The 16,908-nt window shown below is 46.8% G+C and overlaps 1 non-coding gene and 1 pseudogene across 1 annotated transcript; both read left to right on the top strand.

Moving 5' to 3' along the window:
* Window positions 1-355: 355 nt before the first annotated feature.
* Window positions 356-6,803, top strand: LOC115932963 (PRAME family member 1-like; annotated as a pseudogene).
* LOC115932966 (U6 spliceosomal RNA) lies at window positions 1,121-1,227 on the top strand. The gene has a single exon (XR_004069047.1). It is a non-coding gene; the product is annotated as a U6 spliceosomal RNA (small nuclear RNA).
* Window positions 6,804-16,908: the final 10,105 nt, after the last annotated feature.

A 16,908-nucleotide genomic window follows, 5' to 3' on the forward strand; every position in this document is an offset into this window, starting at 1 on the left:
GTGGGTAATTAGTGACCTTTCCTGTGCTGAGGGACCCTATACAAAGGGCACCTAAGTGTAGAACCCTGCCGAGGACTCAGGGGCTGGTGCTGTTGGGCACGAAACAGCCAAGAGGCTCAGTTTCCCTGTAAAATGAAGATGATGATGCCACCACCCTATGAGACTATTGTAGGACCCAATGAGACGGTGCACGGTCAGGACTTGGAATGGGGCCTGGCATACAGTAAGAGCTCAATACATGCATCTTGTTCTTTTTTTTTTTTTTCCCTCCTAATAGAAGTCCCAGCATTCTTCACCCTTCAATCTCACCTTCTATTCCTGATAATAGGGAGGCAGCAGAAACCCAGGGCAGGCAATGGGACTCAACTTCTACACGCCACCACCACTTAATCGTGATTCCCCCAAACAGCAGAGCCTCAGCAGCCAGCAGAGGTTGGGATGGGCAGGGCGGGACGGAGTTCATCTCTAGTGATCATGAGATAAAAATTTCCAACCCATGAGACTCATGCGCCGTCTGCTGGTTGCTCAGACCATCTGGTGTAATTTATTGATGCAAACAGGATGATATTGAGTGGTATCTCCAAAAATCTGCTGTTATGTAAGTGTTTATAGAGAATAAATATTGTGATTTATATATAATTTTATACATATTGAATACATATTTTTACATAAATTTATGTACATAATTTTATACATATTGAATATATATAATTTTATACATATTGAATATATGTATATTGAAATTTTAAATTATAATGGGAATTTAGTATTTTAAAGTATGTAGTGCAATATTTTAAAAAGGTTTGTAGGCTGGGCACAGTGGCTCACGACTGTAATCCCAGCACTTTGGGAGGCCGAGATGGGTGGATCACGAGGTCAGGAGATGGAGACCATCCTGGCTAACACGATGAAACCCTGTCTCTACTAAAAATACAACAAATTAGCTGGGCATGGTGGCAGGCACCTGTAGTCCCAGCTACTCAGGAGGCTGGGGTAGCAGAATGGCATGAACCCAGGAGGCAGAGCTTGCAGTGAGCCGAGAGCGTGCCACTGCACCCCAGCCTTGGGGGACAGAGTGAGATCCGTCTCAAAAAAAAAGAAAGAAAAAAAGAAAATATTTGTGTTGGCCTGGGCAGCACATATACTAAAGTTGGAACGATACAGAGAAGATTAGCATGGCCCCTGCGCAAGGATGATGTGCAAATTCGTGACAAGTTCCATATTTTTCAGGAAACAACAGATGCTGGAGAGAATGTGGAGAAATTAGGCATGCTTTGACAGTGTTGGTGGGAGTGTAAATTAGTTCTAGCATTGTGGAAGACAGTGTGGTGATTCCTCAAGGATCTAGAACTAGAAATATCATTTGACCCAGCAATCCCATTACTGGGTATATACCCAAAGGATTATAAATCATTATACTATAAAGACAAATGCACACGTATGTTTAGTGTGGCACTGTTCTTAATAGCAAAGACTTGGAACCAAACCAAAAGCTCTTCAGTGATAGACTAGATAAAAAAAATATGGCACATATACAACATTCAATACTATGCAGCCATAAAAAATGATGAATTCAGGTCATTTTCAGGGACATGGATGAAGCTGGAAATCATCATTCTCAGCAAACTAACACAGGAACAGAAAAGCAAATACCACATGTTTTCAGTCATAAGTGGGAGTTGAACAATGTGAACACATGGATACAGGGAGCATCACACACTGGGGCCTGTTGAGGGGTGGGGATGGTGGGGGAGGGTTAGCATTAGGATAAATACCTAGTGTAGATGATGGCTTGATATGTGCAGCAAACCACCATGGCATATGTATCCCTATGTAACAAACCTGCACGTTCTGCACATGTATCCCAGAACTTAAAGTATATTTAGAAAATGCTTAATGTGGTGTTGAGTCTCAAATAAAATGACACCTTCAAAACTGATTTTGAAGATCAATGAATAAGAATTGCTCTTATTTAAAAATATTTAAATTTATACAATTTCGGAGCTGGAAGGAAGTGCAATATTTTTAGGGAAATATGATTTATTTTCTTAGAGCAGGTATAAGGTTGCAGTGAAGTTGAGCAGAAAGTGGATCATTCCCACATACTTCATGACCCCACTCTAGCACGGACTCCTGAAGAATCCACATCCTGCCCCAGCGTGGTCCATTTGTTCCAATGCATGAACCACACGAACCATCCTTATCACCCAAAGTTCATAATTAACATTAAGGGTTCACATCTGGTGCTGTATATTCTATGAGTTCTGATGAACTGATGATGACACGTATTCACCCTTATAGCATCATGCAGAGTAGCTTCAGTGCCCTAAAAAAATCATCTGTTCTCTTTCTATCCATCCCACTCTACCCTGACTCCTTGCAACCCCTGGGCATTCTACTGTGTCCATAGATTTGCCTTTTCCGGAATGTCATGTGGCCTTTTCATGTTGGCTTCTTTCACTTGGTTATGTGCATTTAAGTTTTTTTATGTCTTTTAGGGCTTAATAATTTACACTGTCAGGATGTGCTACAGTTTATTCATCCATTTATCTGCTGAAGAATATGTTGGTCCCTATTAAGTTTTGTCTATTATGAATGTAGTGGTTAAAAACATCCAGGTTTTAGGTTTTCTCATTTGGGTAAATGCCAAGGAGCGTGGCTGCTGGACCATGTGCCTAGGTTGTGTTTGATAATGATTTTTTCCTTGACAATCTCATGTAGACAGAGACTGCTTCTTCAAGGGCAGGGACTGTGTCTCTGTCACCCTGTGGTCCCACAGCAGAGCATGGAGCCTGGCAGGTGGCTGTAAATGGTTATTGATCACATAGTGCTTAGAAATCACTTTATAGCCACTACAATGCAAATGTTGGGCAGTCAACATGAGCTGCCACCAATAATATAAACACATTGAATATGGATGAAGTCACCCTCCTTTTGCCAGGGTCACTACCTGTGTGTCACGGCAGTGCCGTCATCACATGGATGAACTTCATCTGTTTTTTATAGATTTCCCCCCATGTAATACAGGACACAGTCTTTAAACAAAGAGTCACCAGGGTTCCTGATGGCCACTGGCCTGAGTCTGTCCCCTTGGAACTAAGGGCCCTCATAACTGCACTTACCTACCACAGGCGTCCCTGTGAGCACCACTAGAGGGCGAGCATCTTCACCAAATCTGATGGACCCATGGAGTCCGACCTGAATGTCTCCCTGCTAGGCAGGGGTCCTCAGAGGAATCTTCTATCCAGTCCAGATGGAGGGAACTGGAAGAGTCTCCTCAAACCCAGGACCAACAAAGAGTTTCCCTCCAAGATCCCAATTAGGGAGCCAGGACAGGGACTGAGAGGGAACAGGGAAGGGAAGGCACCACAGGTCCCAAAACCTGGAACTGATGGAGAAGGTCCCCTCCAGAAACTGTTTGGAGAGAACCAGCTGGGAAGAATTAAAGTCTCTGAGATCTTCCACCTAAGAGCTGGACATCTGAATTCAGGAAGACTTACCCAAGGCCTTCCCATGGCGCAATTGAGAAGAGCTCATGGGGCTCTTGCCAGTGCAGGATGCATTGGTTCTGGAGGCATCAGGAAGAGATCAGAGGTCCCCTTTGAATCCCACTTCTAACACCAATGAGGTCCACTAAAAATTATGGGGTCTATAGATTTAGAAAAAAGGAGCGTAATTTCTTCTAAAGGTTTACAACCTGCTCGCTGGGAAATGGGCCTCCAGGCAGGACCTGAGGCAAGCGCTTGGAGGGAGGGAAGGTGACCCAGGAACTATGCTGAACCTGTTGGCCGCCAAGTGTGCATATTCAGCAGGTTATTGGAGCAGCTATGAAAATTCACAGGGTGGGGGATGCATGCATGTATGGTGAGCAAATATACATGTCACATACGTCCCAGGTTCACCTGGTGGTTGAGGCTTTACATTTAAATGCATTATAATTAGGTTCTCTGCATCCAAAGGTGAAGTTGGGACATGAAGGTCCCCAATTCCTAACTAAAGGGCCTGGAGAGTCACCTTCTACAAATCACAAAGTCCCCTCAGAGGGGGTTTATTTAACCCTATATAAAGTGGCTTGAGGCTGAGCGCAGTGGTTCACCCCTGTAATCCCAGCACTTTGGGAGGCCAAGGCAGGCAGATCACTTGAGGTCAGGAGTTGGAGACCAGCCTGACCAACTTGGAGAAACACCATCTCCACTAAAAATACAAAATTACCTGGGCATGGTGGTGCATGTCTGTAATCCCAGCTACTCGGGAGGCTGAAGCAGGAGAATCGCTTGAATGCAGGAGACGGACGTTGTGGTGAGCTGAGATCACACCATTGCACTGCAACCGGGGCAACAAGAGCAAAACTCGGTCTCAAAATCCATAAATAAATAAATAAATAAATAAATAAATAAATAAATAAATAAATAAATAAAATAAAGCGGCTTGTTTTCCAGCCTGATTCAGGGTAGCCCAGAGTCTTCTGATGGTGCTGGTGAGGAAGCTCAGGGAGGCTTTGGCCATTGTCCAGATCCTCAGAGAAAGGACTGCTCACCATACAGGGTCCACTGTGGGAACAGAAGCCTGCTTTTTCTGAATCGAAAGAGAAAACGGACTGAGAAAAGTCAGAGAGAGAACAGGGAGCAATGAGAATGAAAGCAAAAGTCAGGGATGGGTCCTTCTAAATTCTGAGCTTCTCCCTTACTTTACCTATAGGAGGTGGAAACTTCAAGTGCTTGACTTGCTGGATGTTGATGAGAATTTCTGGGCCAGATGGCCTGGAGGCTAGGCCCTGTCCTCCTCCCCAGAGGCCATGAGTAAGAGGCAGACAGCAGAGGACTATCCAAGGATGGGAGAGCACCAGCCCTTAAAGGTGTTCATAGACGTCTGCCTCAAGGAAACACCCCAAGATGAATGCCTGAGATACCTCTTCCAGTGGGTTTACCAAAGGAGAGGTTTAGTACACCTGTGCTGTAGTAAGTTGGTGAATTATCTAACACCCATTAAATATCTTAGAAAGTCATTGAAAATAGTCCACCTGAATAGTATTCAGGAGCTGGAAATTCACAACATGTCCTGGCTGCATCTGATAAGAAAGTTTCATTGTTACCTGAAGGAGATGAAGAATCTTCGCAAACTCGTTTTCTCCAGGTGCCATCATTACTCGTCGGACAATGACCTCAAGGAATGGTTACTCACCAAATTCAGCCTGTGTTCCTCAGGCTGGAACACCTCCAATTGCTTAAAGTAAAATTGATCACCTTCTTCATGGGCACCTGGAACAGCTGATCAGGTGAGAAAGGATCGTGCACTTTCTCTGCAGACCACAGCACAGCCTTTTTTTGTTACAGCAAACGCTAGAAGGCATAACTTTTGTGTCAGCCAGTGGCGACATCACAGTGAAGGGGACACCAGAATATCAACACATTGTCCCATTCAGTGCTCCATGTTCTGGAGTGGCTATCACAGGATCTCTGCAATGAGGGCAGTGGGGTCACCTGGGGTAGAGGCTAGAGAGCTACATCATGTACAAGCCAGGTCGTGGGGGTTTCAGCTCTACTGGGGGGTGCATATGTGAATTTCTTGTTACAAAGTGTGTTTCAAGTTGATATGATATAAAAGAGGTAATAGAGCAGGGTATGAAAGGAGGGACAGCGCATCAAACCTGTTCATTTCACAGTAGAATCTCTGTCCTCACCAGCTTAGTGATCACAAATGATCCTGTCTCTAATTCCCTGTCTGTAAAAGGTTGTTTTCAACCCCAGGAAAGGTAACTGACATGGGAAATGTGTGCTTCTTGAACAGAGGCTGAGGGAGTAGGCGTGAGAGTGGTAAAAAGTGATAGGTGGTTTGCAGATGCAGGCACGTCAGGGAGCCCCTGCCAGTAGGTAGCCCTAGCTGATGACCCTAGACCTTGCTCAGTTGAGTTCTTCGTGCACATCTCCCACCGGGTACCTGTGGCCCGGAGATGAAATTTTCTGCTAAAAGATGAAGAAAAGAGGCTTTAGTGATGTGATTTTGTGGCCTTGAACCAATCACACAAGCAATGGTGAAAGGATTGAGGCTAAACTGGGACTGCCCCTGAATGATCAGAGTCCTCATCACACAGCAACTTGCATGTGGACCATCATCACATGATGGGAATAAACTTGTGTTTGGGTGAAGCAGACATTTCCCTTTCAGTTATTCCCCACCACCTTCATCTAACTGGTACCATTGCCCAGAACTAACTTCTTGATCTCCACAGGTGCCTCCAGAACCCCTTGGAGAACTTGGAATTAACTTATGGCTACCTATTGGAAGAGGACATGAAGTGTCTGTCTCAGTACCCAAGCCTCGGTTACCTAAAGCATCTGAATCTCAGCTACGTGCTGCTGTTCCGCATCAGTCTTGAACCCCTAGGAGCTCTGCTGGAGGAAATTGCTGCCTCTCTCGAGACCCTCGTGTTGGAGGGCTGTCAGATCCACTACTCCCAACTCAGTGCCATCCTGCCTGGCCTGAGCCACTGCTCCCAGCTCACCACCTTCTACTTTGGCAGAAATTGCATGTCTATGGACGCCCTGAAGGACCTGCTGTGCCACACCAGTGGGCTGAGCAAGTTAAGCCTGGAGACGTATCCTGCCCCTGAGGAGAGTTTGAATTCCTTGGTTCGTGTCAATTGGGAGATCTTCACCCCACTTCGGGCTGAGCTGATGTGTACACTGAGGGAAGTCAGGCAGCCCAAGAGGATCTTCACTGGTCCCACTCCCTGCCCTTCCTGTGGCTCATCACCATCTGAGGAACTGGAGCTCCATCTTTGCTGCTACGGAAGGCGTGCCTAGTGGGGTTGATAAATCCAAAGTTCTTTTCCAGGCACTTGGACACTAAAATCTAGTATGTTAAGTGCAAGTTATGTTTGTTTTTTCTTATTTCCTTTTTTAATAATTCTAAAATTTTATTAAAGAACATTTGAGACAGGGTTTCGCTGTGTTGCCCCAGCTGGTCTGAAACTGCTGGTCACATGGGATTCTCCTGCCTTGACCTCCCAAAGTGCTAGGATTACTGGCATGAGTGATTGTGACCAGGCCACATGCAACTTACAGGAAGCACAGAATTCTTTGCTTCAGGCAGGTGCTCAGTATGAGGGAAAAAACATAACAGCAGGGGGCAAGACTAGAGGAAAATGTTGAGGTGGAGTCAATGAGACCTTACAGGACCCATGTCCTACAGAGTCAGAAAGAGAAGCTAAAGTTCTACAGTGATGAGAGTGTTATCCCTGCAGGGACGGTTACCAAGGAATATCAGAAATAACCTCAATGAAAACTTTCTGGTGTCCTCTGTATTTGATTGACTTGTTTTAGCGATTTATACATCAGAAATCCCTAGTTATTGAGTTATTGATGGAAAAGTATCAAAGTACTCTGTTGTCTGTGATTGAGATTCAGCTGCAAAACATCTAATTCCCACCCATTCTTTTTCTTTGCTTTTTTTTTTTTTTTAAAAAAGACAACATCTTGCTTTGTCACCCAGGCTGCAGTGCAGTGGTCCCATCTGGGCTCACTGCAATCCTATCCTTCGGGGCTCAAGTGATTCTCATGCCTCAGCCACTCTGGTAGCTGGAATTGCACGCAAGTGCCACCAAGCCTGCTATTTTTTGTATTTTTAGTAGAGACGTGGTTTTTCCATGTTGACCAGGCTGGTCTTGAGCTCCTGGCTTCAGTGATCTGCTGACCTTGGCCTCCCAATGTGCTGGGATTACGGGTGTGCCAATGATCTCCACCCATTCTTTACTTCTCTTCAGTCATCTGTTTTTTCCTTACATTTTTGCCTGCAAGGAGCAGCTCAGTCAGGCACAAAGGGACGGGCAGAGAGGGGCCCTGAGGAGAAGATGGGCTTGAGGTGGTAGGCAGAGCTGGAATCAAGCTACAGGGGCCTTTGTTGGGAAGCAGAAATGGCACCTAGTTCAATGGCCTGGCCAGCTATGGGGCCACTGTGCCCGCCCTGCTAACAGTGCCAAGTTTCTGGGTGTCGAAGGGAGGTTCTGTGCTAATCCTCCTGGGGCTGCATTTCCAAGATCTGCCCCCCACAGGGGTGACCACAGAGACTGACGTTCCTAATTGCTGGGTCTGGGGACCACGGTCCACTCCTGGAGGCACCCCACCTTGGCAGGTTGTGAGCCAGGCCTGTGCCCCGTGTTCCTGAGGCAGACAGCTGTGCCACTCACACCCTCTCATGGCTTAATGAGACCCGCTCCCAGGTCTGGAGCCTCTACAAAGCCTCAAACTCACTCCTCACTGCCTGCTGTTAGCCTGCAATATTCTTAACTAGAGTGCAGTTGGGGCTCATTAAACCAGACCCAGAAGCATTGGGTTTGTTTTTGCAGGGTTGGCCAGAGCTGCTGTGAACCTGCATCTCACCTGTCACCTCTGTGGAGAAACACAGAGAGAGGGCATAACTGAGGCTACGTACACTTTGAACCTGATGGGATCCTGGGACAAGAGGGAGTCCTGGCCCTCCCGAGTTGGCAGGACAGTAGCTCCAAAGGCACAACTGAAGCTGCCCAAGTCGCAGTTCCAATCAAGGTCCTCCAGTGCTCTTGAGGACTCAGGAGGTCTCCCCTTCTCCTGCAGCATGGGGGTGTCTGCTCCCACTGTGTGGTCCCTCCTGGCACCTGCTGTAATTTTGGAGCGGGGTTGGGGTCAAGCATGTATGCTGTGGCAGCCCAGATGAGTGTGTGCATGCTCAGGTTCATGCTGATGCACCGTCCGCCTGCTGTCTTGAACACTCTGGGCTTTGGGCCCTGATGAGCATGGGAGGGAGGCTGAGAGGGGGCTGAGGACAGATCAGTGCTGGCCTTTGGATGCTCCTTGATGCAAGTGACCTGGGTGCCATGGGTGGTGGTGGGAGGCAGACAGACTTCTGGATGGGAAGACGAGGGTACCTGGTGAGGCTCTACCTTGTGACCAAGGAGGGCCTGAAGCCCGTGGGCTGGTCCACCAGTGCTATGGACCAGAGTGGGAATATGTGGTGCCTTTTCTGTGCCTGCCAATGGCTACCTATGACCCAAGCAGCACATACTTCCTTCCCCATGATGCCCCAAAAGCCCCAGACTCAGGGAAAACATCAGGATGAACAGTGGCAGAGTGAAACTACCCACTCTTGGGATGATTTTCCTGCAGAGGCAAGCAATCCACTCCGGTGCCTTTTCTCTACTGAGAGCTGTGGAGATGATGAGATGACTTTCCTGGAAAGAGCAGCAGACACCACTGTGTACTCCAGGGACAAACATGGAAGCTGCTTTTGCTGTGCCTGGTTCATTTGCAGCCTTGCAAAAATCTGGCACCTGCGCTGGCACCTGGAGCTGCCTGCCCCACTGCTGCGGGAGCCAGTGACTGTCCAAAGTGGCCAGACCCCCCCTGCTCACTCACACACCCCTCACTGCTCCAGTCCTGACCCTCCCTTAATAGGCATGTGATCCAGGCCTGAAGCATGAGCCAAGCATAGTCTACCAGTCTGAGTGGGCAGAACAAACCCAGTGAATCCCGTCAAAACTCCGGCAAAGGTGCCCCCAGCCATAGAGGCTTCTGGCCAGCAAAGTCACATCCCAAGGATTTCATAAGAGAAAATTACTTAAACACAAAGAAAGACAATAAGAAAAGAAGGATGGAAGAGAGAAGTCTCTAACCAACCAGAAAACAAGAAATTAAATGGGAGTACTAAGCCTTTATCAATAACAACAATGAAGACAATTTATCTCAGTTCTGCAAGGGAAAGGCATAGGGTCGTTGAATGAGTAAAAGAATAAGACCCTACTACATGCTGTTTTCCAGAAACTCACTTCACCTATAAGGACACATGTAGTCTGAAAGTGAAGGGGCAGAAAAAGATATTCCATGCAACACACCTGTATTTCCAGCTAACTGGAAGACTGACATGGGAGGATCATTTCAGCCTGAGAGGCCGAGGCTGCACTGAGCCGAGATTGCACCACTGCACGCCAGCCTTAGAAACAGAGTAAGGCTCTGTCTTTCAAAAGAAGAAGAAAGAAAAGAAAAGAAAAGAAAAGAAAAGAAAAGAAAAGAAAAGAAAAGAAAAGAAGATGTCTCTTCACATTTTATGCTGCACAGGCATTTTTTTTCTGATCTGCACTGCACTGCCAAGCCAGGTGTATTCTGTTGAGCTCACTTTGCAGCTGCCTTGCTTCTTGTTTATCCTAAGTAGCACCCAGAATAGTAGGTGGCACATTGCAGGCACTCAGTCAAAGGTTTTTTTTTTGTTGTTTCACATTTTTTTGTCTGTTTGTTTTGTTCGTTTGTTTGTTTTTGAGACAGAGTTTCACTCTTGTTGCCCACCCAGGCTGGAGTGCAATGGCGTGATCTCAGCTCACTGCAACCTCTGCTTCCCGGGTTCAAGCAATTCTCCTGCCACCACACCCGACCAATAGGAAGGGGAGGCACTGGATGTTAATAGTGTCAAATGTGCCAAAATCTTCCCTGTGGTTTTTCCCCAGAGTCTCCCCCTCCAGGGCCACCTGAAAATCCTCAGCCCTGGACAATGCAAGATTTGTTTGACTGAGGATCACTGTGCTCCTTCTAGATCCACCAGAAAGTGCCAGGCAGTCTGATAGGTCCTGGTTTGACTTACATCTAGCAAGACCTTCACCTGGTTGGCAGGAGTAGATATGGGGTCACTTGGATGACAGGGACTCCAGTCCAGACCCCATTCTACCTCATTCTCTCCTGCAAAGTTCAATCCTCACAGTCCTATGAGGCTGTGGCAAGTGCAGAGACAGAACTGCACCATATCCAACGTGCCTCCCTTCCCCTGGCCTCACACCAAGTCTCCCTCCCTCTGACATGTCCCTTGTCTTTGCATCCAGGGTGGATGTTTGCCATTGACTCTCTCTCCCCATGTCTCCCTGCTAGACTGACTGTTTGCCCCTGGGGTGAGATGGGGCAGCCACTGGAGCCTCATGTAGACCAGGGTGAAATCAAAGGGCCTTAGAAACTCACAGCTCCACATCCACGCACAGGTCCTTTGAGGATCTCAGACACAAGTCCACAGCTTATCAGGGACGCGGCTCTGTGAAAGCCAAATAACTCGGCCCCCTGCCCTGCTGCCATCTCTCTCCTCTGCACTTACTCTGGCCCACATCAGCTCCTCTGGGCCACTCCCTTTCTGGGCCCTGTTCTTTTCCTTAGTCCCCCTGGCTCCATCCAGCCTGCAGCGAGTTCCCAGACCTCCCCCACCCCAGGCTGCCACAAGCACCTTCTTAGGCATCCACTCTGCTCTCAGAGTGAGCTTCTCCTCAGATCTTTATTGGGGAAAAAAGGAGGGGCAGCCCCTGATCTTGGAAAAGACGGTCAGAAATGCGACCTGGAATGAGATCCTGTTGAGGACTAAAGAAGTCCAGCAGGGCCTGAGCAGTGATTTCTACTGCTAGAAACATGGAGAGGGCAAACACCACAGGCAAAGAAAGCGCTGACTCAGAAACAGACTCCCTGCATTCCAGGTGCAGCCTCGTCAGCTCTAAGGCTGGGCAAGGGGATCCCAGAAGGGATGGGCCCCTGCATTGGGACCTGTTCCAGGCTCTGCCAACAGCCTGGCACTTCTAGGAAAACCAGAGGAGTCAGTTCTTCCTGTGGAAGGCAGACAAACTTCCCCTCCATTGGTCCTGAGTGCCTCTTTAGGTCCAGAAGAGCAGCTGAGGAGCTCCCTGCTTTGTGCCTTGCTATGTGCACCCAAAAAGCTCAGTAGAATTTGGGGAGAATGTATGAGTCACTTTTGATTCCAGGGAGAGTGTCTCTTAGCATTGTTTGTGGCCATAGTCCTCAGTGCAGGAGAGATCGGCTGACATTTCCAGGAAGCAGAGGATTCAACTTCTCTCACAGCTCAGGCTGGGGGAGGAAAACAGAAGTTCAGAAATATTTTAGAGACCCCAATCAAAAGCCTGGAGAAGCTTTGGAATCCCAGTAGAAATTCTGTGGGTGGAACTGAAGTCAGGCCATCCCTTCAGATGGGCTCTGAAAGCTACTCTGACCTGGACAGCAGAGGAGCACCTTCAGAAGCACAGGCAACCAGAACATGGTAGAAAGGCCCCCCAGACTGCAGGATTCTCACTGGGGTCCTGAGGATGGTGCAGGATTTCCCCAAGGGGTTCATTTTTCTCCCAAATTCTTCAGATACACAGCTTGCACCATTCATGCTTCCAGATTGAAAAGTCTCCCTCCTTATGTCTGACCACACTGCTCGTCTCTGGGCTCTGCCCCAGCTCACACACTCAGATTCACTCTTCCCAAGCTGGTATTCTGAGGGAAGCCCATCACGTTTGTGAGTAATGATGCTTCACCTTCCAGTAGGAGTCAAGACTGTATCTGCCCTCTCTGCCCTCAAAGACACTGTGATGTTTTACCAGTCTGCATTATGTCTTTTGTAATTAGGTTTTTTTAATTTTTAAACTCAATCCAGAAGGAAGTCTTTCAATCCTTTTGTCTAGATGCCCACAAAATACCTGCCATGTTTTATGTTGTCTTGGTTCCCTCCTAGGGTGCCATTAGAACAGTCAGTACTGTCCAGCCCAACCTCCACCTCACTTTGTAATGTAGGCCTGATTTCTTTCAGTGATGCCTTGACCTTAACCTTGAGAAAAATTACACTCTCAGTAGTTCCTATCTTCCACCTGAATGAGCATATGATCTCCCATGTTAGGTAGCACAAAACCCAGGTGACCAGTGGATACACTGAGATTTTTATTGTGTTTTTAGGGATGACATCACTGTCTATCTTAAAGCTGTTTTAACTCTGAAATGTTTTGATACTTTTGATGTGGCCAAAGGTTCCCCAATAAAGATACCATATATATAAATATATGTATTTCTAATGTCAGAAACAGATTAAAACCTTCCCTGTATCACTATGAAGGTCACATATTAGTCAAACTTTACCAATATTTATGGAATAAGTGAATAAATGAGTTTTAGTCCTTCACCCTATTATTAATTCTGTCACTTTCATAAATCCATATCTAATTTAATCACTTAATAAGAAGAAAGTTGAAAACTCAATCACCGTTAACTGGGTGGAAGTTCAGGATCCAGTTGGATGTCATTTTTGGATTGGAAGTTGGTAATTGAGAAGGGGGTCGTGGTAAGAAAAGTCAATAAAACTCCTGAAGATGCACAGAAGAGACCCAAAGCCCTGGCTCCTGGAGCTACTGCTTGATTCTCGGAGAGGTCCCAGCACCCTGCAAAGTGAGTCCAGATCTGGCAAGTCACCACTTATTAGGGATGTGCCCGTTTGATCTGATGTTCTGTATAGCACGTCATACAAAACTCTGGAAGACACTAGCACATACACTGTGAAGAGAAGTCTCAAAAAAAGGGAAGATTATAGAAGACATTTGCTCTGTGTTTTTGGAATGTTTTGCATTGAGAATTCTGTCCAGAGAAGGGAAAAAGAATGAAAAACAAAGGAAGCTCACCCACATGTACCTCTATGTACCTTTTACCATGCTGGACTTTCTTTTGTTTTGTTTTCTTTTCTCTCTCTCTCTCTCTCTCTCTTTTTTTTTTTTTTTTGATATGGCATCTAGCTCTGTTGCCCAGGCTGGAGTGCAGTGGCACGATCTTTGATCACTGTAACCTCCACCTGCTGGGTTCAAGCAATTCTCCTCCCTCGGCCTCCCCAGGAGTTGGGATGATACGTGCCACCACGCCCAGTTAATTTTTGTATTTGTTTTTATTATACTTTAAGTTTTAGGGTACTTGTGCACAACGTGCAGGTTAGTTACACATGTATACCTGTGCCATGTTGGTGTGCTGCACCCAGTAACTTGTCATTTAACATTAGGTATATCTCCAAATGCTATCCCTCCCCCCTCCCCACACAACAGGCCCCAGTGTGTGATGTTCCTCTTCCTGTGTCCATGTGTTCTCATTGTTCAATTCCCATCCTATCACAAGGACAAAAAACAAACACCACATGTTCTCACTCATAGGTGGGAATTTTTGTGTTTTTAATAGATACAGAGTTTCACCATGTTGCCCAGACCGGTCTCGAACTCCTGACCTGAAGTGATCCATGCGCCTCAGTCTCCCAAAGTGCTGGGATTACAGACGTGAGCCACCACACCAGGCCAATTGCTGGACTCTCATGACACACATGGATATGGTATCACAAAGGCAATTTTTTCCATAATCCAATTTATTTATATTATTGGTAGTGAGCTAATGTTGACGTCCCCAAGTTAGCAATTTAGTGGCTGTACCCATGACAAACGTTTCCATGCATCACGTGGTCAACAGCGTTTGCTCCTGGGTTCAAGAGATTCTCTTGCCTCAGCCTCCTGACTATCTGGGATTACAGGGGCCCGTCACCACCCCAGGCTAATTTTTTGTATTTTTAGTAGAGACGGGTTTTTACCACATTGGCCAGGCTGGTCTCAAATTCCTGACCTCGTGATCTGCCTGCCTCGGCCTCCCAAAGTGCTGGGATTACAGGCATGAGCCACCACGCCTGGCCATTAACCATTCTTAAAATATCACATTGCATTCTTTAAAAGTTTTATATCTTTCATATACATAAATTACAACACAAATATTTATACTCAACTAGTATTTACATTATAGTAAATTTTCTTTTCTTGCTCTGTTGCCCAGGCTGGAGTGCAGTGGTGCAATCTCAGCTCACTGCAACCTTCGCCTCCCGGGTTCAAGCGATTGTCCTGCCTCAGTCTCCTGAATACCTGGGATTACAGGCGAATGCCACCACGCCCAGCAATTTTTTTTGTATTTTGAGTAGAGACGGGATTTCACCATGTTGGCCAGGCTGGTCTCAAAATCCTGACCTGAAGTGATCTGCCCGCCTCAGCCTCCCAAAATGCTGGGATTACAGGTGTGAGACACCAAGCCTGGCCATGACAATAGCCTCAGCCTCCCAAAGTGCTGGGATTACAGACATAAGCCACCGCTCCTGGCTCATAATAGTAAAGTTTTAAAAATACCATATAATATAATCCTTGCAACATTAAATTACACCATCTGGTCTGATCTACCAGCAGATGGCACGCGAAACCCATGGATTGGACATTTTACTCTTCTTAGGAATGAATCCAGTCCAGAAATTCCCACCCTGGCCCCTGCTGGCTCCTGGGGCTCTGCTGTTTGGGGGAGTCATGATGAAGTTGTGGCAGAGGGTAGAAGATGAGCCCCATTGCATGCCCTGGCTTCTTGTTGCCTCCCTGTTGTCAGGAATAGGAGGTGAGATTGAAAGATGAAAATTTCTGGGACTTCTGCTGATAAGAGAAAAAAGAACAAGATGTATTGATCTTACTGTATGCCAGGCCCCATGCCAAGCCCTCAACATGAATCATCTTATTGGATCCTTCCAGGGTCCTATAAGCTGTTGGACATCATCATCCTCATTTTACAGGAACCTGAGGCTCTTGGCTAACATCCCTGACAGCAACACCAGCCCCTGAGTACTCAGCAGGATCCTTCACTTGGGTGCCCATTATGCAGGCTTCCTCAGCACAGGGAAGGTCACTCATCACCCACAGGCCCTTGATTGTTATCCACCCTTTGATGATGTGAGATTCCAGAACACGCTGCACTAGTCTCTTCCTTCATAGGGAGAGAGGGGAGGTGTTATGAGAAAATCTCTCATCCATCTGACCTAGCTCCCTAATAAGAAGTCACTTTTTAAATTTCAGATGGAAATATTTAAAAAGTGTTACATACCTGTGTAGTTTTAGTATTTTACTTAAAGGGAATGTGGCTGTCTTTACTGGCTACAACCAGTTTAATTCAAGAAGGGCTGCTAGTCGTCAGGGGAACAAGCAAGGGTTGGTGCTGCCCAGAGTCTCCAGCTAATACACAATATGGACATCCCCTTCCAGGGCAGTGGGAAGAGAGTGGCTCCTTGTGCAGTGAAGCTGACGTCCACCAACTAAGGCTTCTGGAACCATGTGGAGACTCACAAGGAGTGGGCAGGGTCTCAGCATCTGGCTAGCAGTGAAAGACCTGAGAAGAAGGTGCTTTCCACGTGGATTGGCTCACTGTTCTTGCCCAGTAATGTTCCAGGCCCTTGGTGTCCACCTAGTGTGTATTAACCCACTGAACAGCCACAGCAACTAACAAGGAGTTAACAGACGTCTAAAGAAGTGAAGAACTGGAGGAGGCCAAGCCAAGCGTGGTGGTCCACGCCTATACTCCCTGCATTTTGGGAGGCCAAGGCAGGAGAATCACAAGCTCAGGAGTTCCAGATCAGCCTGGGGAAGACAGCGAGGCCTTGTCTCTACTAAAAAAAAGTATCCAGGTGTGGTGGCTCACACAGCTGTAGTCCTAGCTACTCAGGAGGCTGAGGTGGGAGGATCACTTGAACCCAGGAAATTGAGGCAGCAGTGAGGTATGATTGTGCCACTGCACTGTAGCCTGAGTGACAGGAGACCTTTAAAAACAAAAACAAAAAAAAGCCTGACACAGTGGCTCACACCTGTAATCCCAGCACTTTGGTAGGCCTACTTGCGTGAATCACCCAAAGTCAGGAGTTTGAGATCAGCCTGACCAACATAGTGAGGAAACCCTGTCTCTACTAAACATACACAAATTAGCTGGGCATGGTGGTGCATGCTTGTAATCCCAGCTACTTGGGAGGCTGAGGCAGGAGAATCATTTAAACCCCAGGTGGAGGTTGCAGTCAGCTGAGATGGCACCATTGCACTCTAAACTCCAGCCTGGGCAACAAGAGTGAAACTCTGTCTCAAATAAAAGAATGGGAGGAAATTGATTACAATAACCAAATTTCATTTAAATGCCTTGATTTTCTTGGGCTGCATCTTATTGATTAGACAGCTCAGTCAGTGCCTTTTGTTTTTTCCATCAATAATTGAAGATTCCTGAGGCTTAAACTGGAAAACAGGTTACTTAATAAGAAGGCACCAGACAGATT

Source organism: Gorilla gorilla, chromosome 1 (assembly GCF_029281585.2).
Source record: "Gorilla gorilla gorilla isolate KB3781 chromosome 1, NHGRI_mGorGor1-v2.1_pri, whole genome shotgun sequence".
Classification (NCBI taxonomy): Eukaryota; Metazoa; Chordata; class Mammalia; order Primates; family Hominidae; genus Gorilla; species Gorilla gorilla.